Source organism: Pteropus vampyrus, unplaced genomic scaffold (assembly GCF_000151845.1).
Source record: "Pteropus vampyrus isolate Shadow unplaced genomic scaffold, Pvam_2.0 Scaffold408, whole genome shotgun sequence".
NCBI classification, from domain to species: domain Eukaryota; kingdom Metazoa; phylum Chordata; class Mammalia; order Chiroptera; family Pteropodidae; genus Pteropus; species Pteropus vampyrus.
Genome location: NW_011889189.1, coordinates 685,635 through 699,128, shown reverse-complemented (window position 1 = coordinate 699,128; position 13,494 = coordinate 685,635). Strand labels below are relative to the sequence as shown.

Sequence of the window (13,494 nt, the reverse complement as noted above, 5' to 3'; positions counted from 1 at the left end):
CCTCCCGTCTATAGCGAGTTGGTCAGAAGCACAGGTGCCTCTGGTGGGAGAGGGAGACACAGTCTTATGACATACCAGATAAAGTCCCAATTTCTTTACTTTCTCATGATACATGAGCTCATTTAGGACATGACCTCTGCCACAATTTGAAGTTTCCTCAATAACAACACCAAAGATTTGTATATTAATACTTCTATATTCCTTGCATATCTTGCTACCTTGCTAAGCTTTGTAACTTTTAAATTTTCTGAAAATGTCTTTCTGTTACTTTGTCTTCAACTTCAACTTGTTGGAAGTGAGTAGTAATTTTGGTGATCACAATATATTTCTATCAAAATTGTATAGATAATTCCATTTTCTTTTGACATGTAAAATTGTGAAGAAAAGTCTTTTCTTCATCTGCTTTCTGTGTTCCAGCACCATTCTAAGTATACAAATTATTTTACAGGCACACCTTTACATTTTCTCTGCTCCAGATCAACCATCTTCTTATTATTGCATTCTCTTTGTCTGTTACTGCTATAGTCTGCTAGATATCCTTATATATTTTTTAATCGCTATTTCTCAATGTCAAGGTTATAGTTAATTTATCTAGTGTACATTTTCATTTTCCTCTTTATATTTTTATTTTATTAATCTCTGTTTTCATCTGATATTAATATTTTTATCTCAACTTATTCTCTTATATATTTCTACACTTCTTCCATTGTGTGTGGATATATATTGTGAATATACAGAATATATTTTCTTCTGGTTCCTTAAGTAAATTAATTTCAGAAATTTTTCTCTCAGATCTAAAATTATCTTCGCTGCTCTTTGTTATGAGATGTTGCCATAGATCCCTATTGTTTGTTTTTTAAAGTAATAACTAATTCTACAATAAAGAGAAATATTTCCAGACTTAGTATTTGTCAACCAATGAGATGTGCAGAATGACCTTGGGTTAACTCTATCTGCTTGTATTCTGTCCTAAACTCCTTCTCAGATATATAGCTGAATATCATGTCAATGTGCACAGCTCTTAATATAATTTTCATTTTCTTAGAAAGTTGCATCTAGTGGTCACTAGTGAAAACCTTATTGAGAGGTAATAATGTGTGTCAATATGAAAGAAATGGATGAGCCATGCAGTTGTCTTGGGAAGAGCATTACAGGTTAAGGTCATGGCAAGTGCAAATTTGGAAGCATGACTGGTGGGTTTACAGAATTTTAAGGGACCAGTAAAACTGGAATGTAATGAAGGAGAGAAAAGTCGGAGGTAAATTAGAAGAGATTTAAGAAGTAGCAATATATTCCATAAGAAGTATTTTTTTCAAAACTTACACTTGTTATTATATATACCCTCAGAGCCAGCCTCGCTGCTACCTTCAGAGCTCATATAAGGAAAACTTAACTCTCAGAATGTGGCATGCCTTGATTAATCTCCTACCTAACTCTCCCCCAGCCTCTCTCACCACCACCGTTTCCTGCCTAGCTGTTTTCTGGAAATTCTTTCTCTAAGAGGTAGTGATAAAAGAGGAATATATACACATAAAAGATGGGCTCTCTGGTTTGAAGTGGAAGCAGCTTTATAATTTTCTCAAAGAGAAGTATCTCTGTAATGCAAAGCTAGTTGCCCAGTTTTCAGGTTGTTCCAGTCATTAAATTTATAAATGGGGGCAGGTGTAGACAGATTATTCTTTTCAACCTACTTTTTTTTTGTGACTGGACTAACACTGTTTCAGGCCAAGTAGCACCAGTAGTTCACCAAAAGTAAGTTTCATTAGACTCATTCAACATTGTAGTTAATGAATATTTAGCTTCTATTAGAATCATCCAATAAATTAACTGTTAGTTCTAGCGCATATATGTGTGTGTACATGCATATGCATATTTTCCTCTTTTCTCTGATTTCTTTAGTATTTTAATCATCATTGGGAAAGGCAGGGATAGGATATACTAATAAGAAAACATTTAAATCCAGAAGTAAAATCTAATTTTTGGAGTTGGAATGGGGAGAATTTCACAAGTTTAGAAAATATCTAGGTGTAATAACATGGCCTGAGACTCTAAAAGGGGTTACAATTTAAGAAGGTTGAAATCCATTCAAAGATTAAATTTATTTACGTAGACTCAAATTCTCCCCAATCCAGATGAAAGGCAAGATTCATGAGTCTGAAATAGCTGCATAGGGAGTTATATAATAAGTTTAACTGCCAAATAAATACACTAGGAAGAATGAAGAAGGTGCATAAATCATAGAATAAATATTGAAGACAACAACAGACATGTAAGAAAGCATAAAGTACATAAAATGAATATGATTAGGTATGTTCAGATGAAGAATAGAAAGAGCTTGCATGAGGGTAAGAAAATATAATGCAAATGGATTAATGAGAATGATGCACTGTTCAGAAATTTCTTTCTTTAATCCTTTCTGTCAAATAAAATCACCTTTAGACTAGAAATCCAGTAAAAAGGAAAGAGGAAGCTGAAGGCCAAAACAGATGAAAACATCTTCAGATATTTCCTACCAACTCGTGACTAGTTCAGGTCTCCTGGCTCAGGGTTATTACATCCTGGGGCTGAGGGAACCTGCAGATGGAATCACTGAGCAGCTGCCAATCACCACAAAGCAAGACTGAGTTATTGAATAAACAAACAAAAACCAGGCCATTTTTATTCTGGATTTCAAAGAACTAGAAAACATATAAGCCACAAAATATACCTGGTGAGTCTGAGAACAGCTCTAGGGAAATTTTAGAGTGAATATATATTTACTTAGCAAAGAAAGTGATCATCAATGAAGCCACCATGGATTCAATAAAAACAAGTTATTCCAGATTCCACTCTTTCTGAAAATATTAGTGGAATAGTGTTTCAGCAAGGGGTAACTTCTTGCCAAAATTGAGGTTAGAAGGATCATTTTCTTGTTAAAAAAAAGGGGGCGGGGGGAGAGATTAATGGAAATAATAAAAAATGTCATTTATGTGTGTATTCAATCGAACTATATATATATTTTTTTTAAAATGGTATCGCTTTTCAGGAAAAAAAGCATGCCAGCACTACAATCTTGTATTTATCTATTTTCTTGAATTCTGTTCTCTTTCTAAAATTGTCCAAGAAAAATTTTTCTGTAATTATTCTTTGCTGTGGAAGATTCTCTCAGAATATTTATGACTCACATTTCTCTTATTTCGTTTTTGCAGGTTATCAAATTTAACTGAGGAACCATGAGAGAATTCAGTAAGATGGCTAAAGTACAGAATAAATGCATAAATTCAATAGCATTGTAAAGCATTTATAAAACAAATAGCAACCATTTATTATGGATAATTCTCAATAGCAGCAAATCATATAAAACTCTTATGAATAAATGAGACTAGAAAAATGTCTGATAATTATACAACAATGAATCTCTACTGAAGGACTCAATACAATGTGTGACTATGTGGAGACAAGACATGTTCTAGGAAGATAAGACAATACTATGTTAATAGTAATTCTCTCCAAATTTAGATATCATTTTACTTCTGTTCAGGACCTTCATTAGTATTTGACATAAATCGTTCTGAAATTCATCTGGAAGAAAAAAATGTAAAAATATACAGGAAAATTCAGGGAGAAAATGAGAAGTTTCTCTACTAGATATTCAATTGTATTTTTAAAGTATAATAATGAGTCCATGTGGTAGAGATGTCAGAACAGATAGATGAATGGAATAAGGAACAAATAAAAGTTCAGTAGAATTTTTCTATGCATTGTAATAATCGTCTTCATCATCATCATTTATGTCTGTTGAGTATCTACTGTGAGCCAGCCACTATTCTGAGTTCCTTTGTGTATTAACTTATTTAATTCCCATGATGATCCTGAATTTTAGCCCCGAATTTGCTTTCACTGTACGATTTTTAATAAGATTATTTAACCCACAGCCTAGGGCCATCATGAGTCTAATGAAGGAAAAGAAGAATGATTGACATTAAGGGGTTGATATAACAAAATTAAAAAGAATTGGACTAGGCTGTAAAAATAGAGGACATTATTTGAGCTGGGGGTTGGGGGACCCATATGCTCCCTTCACTTCACCCCTGATAGACTACCACAGGATTTCTGTGATTTACATAGTAAAATGGGGACAATCAGGGGTCTTCCTGATAATAGCTTTATGGATGACCACCTGGTACCACTCACTGGATATTCAGAGAAGGGCAATGTCAGACATCATTGGGAGGTCTTGATATGCAAGGTAGACAAGTCCAGATAGTGCGAGTTTACTGGCTGTGTAAGCCACTGCAGTACAGTAACAAAGTCAGCAAAGTGTTAAGCAATATGAATAACTACATCCTTGGACCAGTCTTCATAGGTGGGTTCCAGATAGATAACTTAAAAAAGTGTCTTAATTTGCAAGAAGCAAACCAATGATACTCATTGTTTGGGAGTCACGAACTATGGCATATAAGCATTCTTCTCCCGTTTTTACATCTCGTAATGAAAGAGTTTCCTCTATCCTGTCTCTTGAATGGTCTTAAACTTAAGACCACTCATCGGTCATTATATGATAGCATCCACCCAGACACAACACTGTGCTGGTGTTCATGGACCAGATGGCTAGAGCAAGGTTAGAGCCAGGACTCAGAGAAAACATCACATAGTTTGTGAGTAGGGTGTCTGGTTTCCCATGAATGAGTTTTTAAATTTTTTCCGGTTTCCTACTACTACAGATGGTCAACGTGACAAGAAACGCTAGAGGAGCCGTTCAAAGTGGAGTGACAGACAACAACCAGGAGAGGGCACGCACTCCCCAGGAATGCCAAGAAATACCGAGCTAAAGAAACATTCAGACAGTTAAGAAAACAGTGATCTCAGAAGGCCATGACACTTTGGGATGCTTGGGGTATATAAGACTGTATGTGCATGTGTATTTCTTCTGGAAGGATATTCTTTGAAATGATAGCTTAATTGAGCATCATTTACTTTTTATTCTATACATAGATTTTATGGCATAATAAAGAGATAACTTTGGACTAAAAACAACTTAATTCTATTCTTATAAACTTGTCTTAATAATACCAATGTATGTCCAACACTCCCAAGACTTGTGTTAGTGAACTATATTAGCAAAGATATTACTGCTTGAAACTAAATTCTTAAGGAATTTCTGCAAAGGTGCATTGACAGGTGTATATGCTGATTTGTAAATTATGCCAATATTTCTAAATATATTACCCAAAAAGTAGGTCAGGGAAGTGCCAAAAAGTGAATCTCCAGCTCAGATCTCTCTTCTTCCAATCTTGAACCATATCTCAGAGGTTACTCAGCCACCCAGACTTCCCTTTGAGTACTTCTCTTTGTCATGATGGCTTTAGCTGAGCTGCACATGATTAAGGCTTTGGTTTAATGGCCAATCCCCAGCTTCCACCTTGAGAGCCAACATCCTCCCTGGGAAGTGGACACCTGTTTCTTTGTATTTGTTTTTGTTTTTTTGCATTTGCATTTGCTTACATCAAGGCTTGGATATCACCCCTCATCTCCCTCCCAATCCCCCATGCAATGTTGCTGATCAGGACTTGGTTTCTGTTAGAAGACTGAAGCCGACATGACAGAAAGCAGAAGCTTGGCAGAACCTGCCAGGTTCCTGTCCCTGGTTCTCCAAGTATATCTTAGTTTCTACATTACTATCTATGAAATGGACACCTTTTCTAAACTCTTAATGGCTGAGGTCAAAATATTTCCTCTCGAAAGCATGACAGTGCCACACAAAGACAGGTACATGAATGTTCATGGCAGCATTATTTTTAAAAGCCAAAACTGGAAGCAATCCAAACGTACATCAACTAGTAAATGTATTTTTTATTTTTTTAAATGTGATACACCATACAGTGAAATACTACATAAGAAAAAGAAAAAACTACCGATACATGCCTCAATGTGAATGAACCTCAAAAGCATTATATTAAGTGAAAGATATCAGATACAAAAGACTACATACTTTATGAGTCCATTTATATAAAATGTACAAAGAAAATTTATAGATAGAAAGGAAACCTGGGTTACAGCCATGCTACTCTGAACAAGCCTGATCTCTTCTGATCTCGGAAGCTAAGCAGTATTGGGTCTGGTTAGTACTTGGATGGGAGACCACCTAGGAAGACCAGGTGCTGTAGGTGTAAAAAATAAATAAATAAATAAATAAATAAATAAATAAATAAATAAATAAATAAATAAGGGATTGTAAGCTGATAAGGTCCTTGCAATCTGTGAGGTTAATCAAGGGTTGCCTCGCCTAAAAAAAAAAATAAAAGAAATAAAAAGAAAGGAAATCAGTGGTTGCCCAGGACTGCAGGTGGGAGCAAGGATTGACTGGAATGGGCCACAAGCAAACTTTCTGCAGTGATAGACAGTTTCCAAAACTAATTGTAGTAATGGTTATGCAACTATATAAATTTACTAGATCATGAATTGTATAATTACAGTGGGTAAGTTTTATGTTATGCAAATTATATCTCCAAAATGTTGCTAAAAGTAAAAATGCATGGTAGTGATCTCTCTACATTTTTTATGGAATATTATCCCCGCTCCTATAACAGATTCGAAATATCCCCAGGTCACCAAATAGCCCGAAGATTAAGGAAATGAAGGGATATTTAATGGGTGTAATGCTGGGTCATTTTGTGGCCACTCGGGAATTGTTAGCACTTCCTGAGAAGTCCTTGGGCATAGAGGTATAAATCTCAGTCTACGAATTCTTGTGTGCAAGAATTACCATTGTCTATGGCCATGACACCCTGAACACACCCGATCTCATCTGAGCTCGGAAGCTAAGCAGGGTCAGGCCTGGGAGACCACCTAGGAAGACCAGGTGCTATAGGTATAAAAAAAAAAAAAAAGAATTATCACATCCCTTTTCTCCATAACCCAAATCAATTTCTATTTTCAACCTGTATCCTGCTTGGCCGGTGAAATAATTATCCTCATTGCTTACTGGAATTCCCACTTCTTGTTTACACTCAAGTTAGGTCATGGCACCAAAACATTAGTGGTGGAGGTATCTTCTGGTCCTTTGTCATTAGTTTACTTATTACCAGGGCCCCTGTCTGCACGACTCCTTCACACCACAGCCCTCTGCTATTTCTGTACCATCCTCAGGCATAGGAATCTTTGCTGAGATGGCCTGTGGTCCTGCCTAGACTATAGGTTGCAAGTCAGTGGCATGGCGGCTACATCTGTCCTGCAGATGTGCTTTGTTTGGCCTATGCTGTGTTTTAAAAATAATTTAGCCAACTTTTAAAAGTCAGGAGAGTTCACTAAAAAATCAGATTTCTGGCTTCCCTAAAAAGTCAGAAAATCTACCAATAATGGGCCACCTCTCTAGGTGGCAACAATCACAGGAGCTGAGAAGGGGCTGTCCTTTTAGTTCTCCCATTTGCCATAGACCCATCCAAACTCAATTAGCTCCCCAACACTGAAGCAGCGTGCCAGTTGACATTTTTACACTATTTGAAGGATTTCTGTTTTATTTTATTTTATTTTTACATCAGGCCCTTTGCGACCATCTATTAGACCTGCCTTTGCCATAATAAGTACTGGAGATGTGTGTGCATATGCATCGGGCCCACCCATTAGACGGGACGTGTCTCTTGTGCTTCCCTCTCTTCCTGTTGGTGGTAATGTCTTGCTAGTCTGTGAAGGGCCTTCTCTCTCCATTTTTTAAAACCGTTTTATTTTGTCTAGGCAACTCATTTTTAGCCTCTGGGGTTTATCCTTTTAAAAACCAAAACCAGGAAATGTCTTTTTCTCAGGCAGCCTGGGTTTTTGCCCTTCCATAGAACTCTCTTGAGATAATTGGAGCAGATTCAAAAATTCCTACTTGAAAGGAGAAGGGAGAAAAAGAAATATTATGAAAAGAAGGAGCATAGATTAATATCTCGAAATATTAGGCCACAGGAGTAACTTTGTTTTCAGGTTTCTAATTAAAGGACATATTTATTGATCAAATAACTCATCAATTATCACAAGCATATTCCATCTTTTACTTGGAGTTAAAATCTGTTCAGTGAGTTATTATTCCCTATACTTGGAGCAGTAACATTGTTGGGTTGTTAATGACAGAGAAATGTGTTCTTAGGTAGATAAATGCCAGGACCGCCCTCAAGTGAGGAAGGGGTGCTTCACTTGGTAGGTCCCCCTATGGGAATAAGAAAGTCACTGGGTAACCTTCCTTTCTCATGCATGTGTGCTAGAGAGCAAAGTCCATAGGCAGAGCAAGCCACTGAGGTGGTCGGAAACCCAGGCTGGGAAAGGCTGGCTGTGCGCCAGTGAATGCTCAGGTCAAAGAGAACTGCAGGAGGCCTCCAAAAGAAACTCCATTCCTGGGGTCAACAATAAAAAAGCAGCCGGCCTGTGGGCATTTTGCCAAACACACTGGAGGGGAGCAGAGAACTCCATAGACTGCACTTGGAGTGAACTTTAAGTATTTACAGATGGGAAGGCTGAGGGCTCTGTGTAAACAGTCATGAAGGCACAGAAACAAAGAAGCTGCATCCCTGTACCAAATGTCACCAGGCCCCAGAAAGGAATCTGCTGGCCTGAGACAGTGCAAAACAAGGATTCCAGGCGAGGCAGACACAATCATTTAATCATGGACCCGGCTGATTACCAGATCTTGGGCAGCCAGGAACCAGAAGCTGTTACCTAAAGCTCATTAAATGATGCTAGTTCGGCCTCAGTGATTCTCCATAAGTACTTTGGTAAATTTCACTAACTTATATGCATGCATACATACATACATACACAAACACTGTATCCAGCTACCTAGTGAGACGTCTGATGTCCCGGACAATGACAGCTAACATTCTAATTCTGAGGGTAAGCACAACCCTCTTTTGAATCGACCCCAGCAGGGCCCCGCTCAGTTTAGGCACCCCACAAGTTACATACACAGCTCCAGACACCGGAGAGCCAATCTTTACCCAGTCCTTAGTCAAATTACTTTTCTGCAGACTAGTGTCTTTACTAAAAAGAACCTGGATGTTAACTAGAATTCACTCAAATATTAAATACTCATTGATCAAGCTCAAGCTTGATAAATGATAATAAACAAACATTATTCTCATTTAAATACAGCTGACATGGAAGTGAAATAAGAAGACTTAAAACAATTTAAGAAATTGTGTCAAAGACAAAGTTATGGGAAACTAATAATGGGAAAAAGCCATCACATGCCTTCAGGACTTACGTTCCCATGGGAAAGTCAAATTTAGCACACTTATGGGTTTTTAAAATACTGCAGTACTTCTGTACTGGCTGATAAGAGGCTAAGAGCCCATAGTAGTAAGAAGCACTATAATTAATCAGTCAACCAATCAGTAGAAATATCAGCATGCCCACTGTGATTCCAAGACATTTTTCTCCTTTGGGTACTAAAACTGAGGTTAAAGAAAGTGGCCAGATATAAATCTTCTGTTGTTTATTTTAAACATCTGTGGGGGTGGGTGGCACAGCTAAATTGAGGAAGACCTATTCTTTCTAACCTGGAAGTAATACCTCACTGCCCAAGGAGCAACTCAGGCTCTTTCCAGTTCAGATATAAACTGGGAAGGCAGCCAATGACCAAAGACCTAAACAGATGATTAAATGGGATATATTTCTGCCCAGTGTTAACTTTCCTTCAGGTGGGTTTGGGGAGCTCTGTGTTATTGCACAATTTAATCTCTGGTGGAACACATAAATCCCTATAGAGATGGGGAAGTCTGGATGTCCCAAAGACTCCAGTTAACATCAGGAAGAGCAGACTCTCCAGCAAGTGCACCTCATAACTGTCACCTTTTGACTCACCCTCATGGTTGGTCCCTTGGCAGAGGAGTCTCACATGAGGCTACCCATCCCTCCCTGTGCCTGCTCTCCCACTTGCCAGGGCCAACTAAGCCTTAGGGGTCACCCTGACTGAGCCTTTGTCCATCCTAGTTCACTTCTCATACTTTGTATTTTGTCTTCCTTCTATTCTTTCCCACTTCTACCTTTCTCTGATGTACTAACTGAAATGGAATCAACCGTGCCCTTGCTTTTTTGTAAGGTGAAAACAGGTCCTGGCTAGATACTGTCCCTGGCATTCAGGATGAGATAAACCTAGCTCACTTCATTCCCTATCCTTATGTCACACTGCCCTTCCCTGTCTTGTATGTCCTCTGGTTCAAGTGCTGCCAGCATCAGCTCCCGGCATGTGAACAGCTACTGGACAGTATGGTCAGTATCAGTGTGGTTCGTGGGGAGAGTCACTGGAGAGGCCAGGAAAGCAGTGAGGAAAATGGAAAGGAGAGCAGCATGTAAACTCACCCGGCAGGATTCCCAGCAACAAATGACTATAAATTTAATGAAGAAATCACCAGAAGAGATTCAGTGAAAACACAGCTTAGGTAGAAGCATCATTTACCTAGCCATCTAATAACAGTTGGAAATTATTTGAATAATTTAATCAATAACTTTTGTTGCAACTTCTATCACTTGTTATATAGTTTTAAAATATATACAATTTAGACCTGTGCTGTCCAATATGGCAGCCACTAACCTGATGTGGCTATTTAAAATAATTTAACCCAAATTAAAAATTCAGTTCCTCAGTTGCACTAGTCACATATCAAGCACTTGATAGCCATATGTAGCTAGTGTCTACCATATTGGACTGCAGAGATATAGAATATTTCCAGCATCTCAAAAAATTCTGTATATTTTCATATATTAGTGAACAAATGAACAAGCTATTGCTTATAGCTCTGACCACTGTGAAAATTTTCCTTCACCACTGTGGAGGTAGCTAACATGGTAGACTAGGCTACCTACTGATACAATCTACTTGTGACTTCTGTTCCTGTTTTATAAATATCAAATGTACTATTCCATTATACAATAGATTGATAATTCTCCTGTGCTACCTTATGACTCTGCGGATTTGATAATATTCAATTTAGCATAAGCATCTCAGGTTTCATTGTCACATTCTACCTGCATTATCAGACTCTCAATCTCTATCAAGGTCCACTAGTTCCCAAGGAGCTGTTTTTCAAACAGAGAATAGCTCGAGAATCCTACAGGTTTGTCTGCAAAGCCACTCTGCTTTTGAAACTCACATATCTACCACTCATACCCCCAGCACCATCAGATCTGCAGAATTACACAGCCAAGTAGCCTGGTTGTGCTGCAGTCATCTCCAGTCTGAGCCCCAATCAAAATCGTAAACTTTTCCCATAATCTGATTAACGAATTGGAGGCATTCTTCTCACGTACGGTGTGAGCTGCCTCAAAAAATCAAATAGGTCCGACCAAACACTATATGTCTCTTTCTTAATGGAGGTCCAAGATACAAAACTGTGTTTTTTATATTAGAGGAGAATTTTCTGGCATGTTTAAAATTGATGGTTCACTAAAAAAAATTTTAAATGTTTTAGCACCCCTTGTATATATATGCGATTAGAGTATCTAGGGTAAATGCTACTTACTATTCACCAAGTGTAATTAGCATAATAGTATTAAAATAGTGGATTTATATGATATTCCAAGGAAAGTCAAGACAACCAAGATTCCTTCAAACTATGACAAAAAAGAGTTAGCAGCATGAAAATCTTGAAGCAAAACAGTAAATGTATAGTACCCTGCTATGAGAAGTGAACTCTCTTGTGTACTTCCCTACTCAAGAGCTGAAGAAAAAATGCATTGTCCAACAACAGCCAGAGGCTACGCTGATCTGTTCCAGCAAAGATGCCACATCTAAAAAAGCAGCTGCAATTGGTCACCATCTGATTAAATTGGTCCATTCCTCCTCAACAGTTCTTTTTCTAACAGACCAGGAAATGAATGTGAGGGTTCTATCGCTAGCCAAGTATCCACCCCAATTAGATATTCTAGAACTTGGGAAATAACCACAGATTGAGTCCATAGATCTGTTGAACCTCCAGTGAAATGGACTTGAGCCCACTCTCCATTTATTATCAGGCATCTATATGTCCTCTTTCCAACCAGCAGACAATAACGACAACCTCAGCCTACATCTTTCATCCTTGAAACAAGGCTATTCTTCTTTCTGGATGTGCTGCTATCCTGCAAATACCAAGGGACGAGCACAAGCTGTTGTAAGCAAGGCAAGTGCACTGTAGTACATAAATTGAATCTGTGTATTTCAGGGACTTGTTTCAAACCTTCATAGTCTGTGGGTTTTATCTATCTCTCTGCAAATACATACCACAGTGTCTTAGTAGCTACAGTTTTATTGAAGTTTTGTTATCTGTTAGAGCAGTTTTCTCCTTCGGAAATGTCCTGACTCTTCGTGATCTTTTGCTCTTTCAGTTAAGTTTCAAAATGAACTTGTTAAGTTCCTTGAAAAACTCTATCGTGGTTTGGAATAAATTTGATTTCCAGAGATCTGTCATTTATGGGGAAAGCAATTTGAGATGATTGGTAGCTACAGAATAGAGATGGTCATGGGAGTAGAAGTGAATAAAAATCAGAGAGTATCTGCTTTTTTGTATATGCTTTTCTGTCCTTACAAAGTTTTTACTCTTCTATAATGAAATTTAAACCATTATATATATAGATCTTTGAAAAGCCAGGTGGTAAGGGGAAGAAATGAGAAGGGAATATAGCTTGAAGTTTAGAAATGAAGCTTGAAGTTTGAAGGAACATGTTTTGGTTTTCTTTGCCTTTGAGCTAGCAAAATTTGAAGGTACTTAACAGATTAAAGAAACCAGCAGAAAGGTGAAGAATAAAGACTGAATAAGAGATGATAATTGAGTTAGCAACAGCCCAACAAATATAGAGTGGTGAAATGAGAACATAGTAAAAGTTCACAATATTAAGGAGGAAAAATTACAAAAATAGCATCCCCAAAGAGTGTTATTATGTGTGGTTGTTCTAATAAAATGAAGGAAAATCATTATATTTGAAAAGACTGAGGAACTGTAGGAAGAAAGAAATACTGTAGGCAACAAGACCGATTTTAAGGATTTTTCTTAAAAGGAAAATGAGACATGCCTTGAAAATTAGTAGATTTGACTATGGAGAGCGGTCAAATATTTCCAGCCAATTTTATAACTTTTTATATAATTCCATAATAGTTAATTAAATTTCTCTATATAGGTATAATTTTACCCATCTTATTTAGGAGGAAAATTTCTCCACTTCATAATTCAAGGGGAATATTTTCATACATTGGAGCTTAGATTTCCTTTTAGGAAAAAGTATTAAGAACTAAACAAAAAAAATTAACATTAAATCACTTTCTCTTCATATGTACACCTTTTTCTTTGGAAATTTTAAAATATGATAATGACGGTGAGTTTTACAATCAAATGATATCATAGAAATTCAACAAGGAAATTATATTAAAAATTGAGAGTGTTTTCAGTTTTCTTGCCAGAAGAATGCCAATTTCAAGACAAGCATAATCTTAGGAATTTTGTGATTTATAACCAGTTGTTTTAAAGTTATTGTTCATGCTTTAAACTAAATTTATTTACTATATCT

At 37.2% G+C, this 13,494-nt stretch overlaps 1 pseudogene; it reads left to right on the top strand.

Moving 5' to 3' along the window:
- The first annotated feature begins 6,030 nt into the window (after positions 1-6,030).
- Positions 6,031-6,149, top strand: LOC111731917 (annotated as a pseudogene).
- The last annotated feature ends 7,345 nt before the right edge of the window (positions 6,150-13,494 follow it).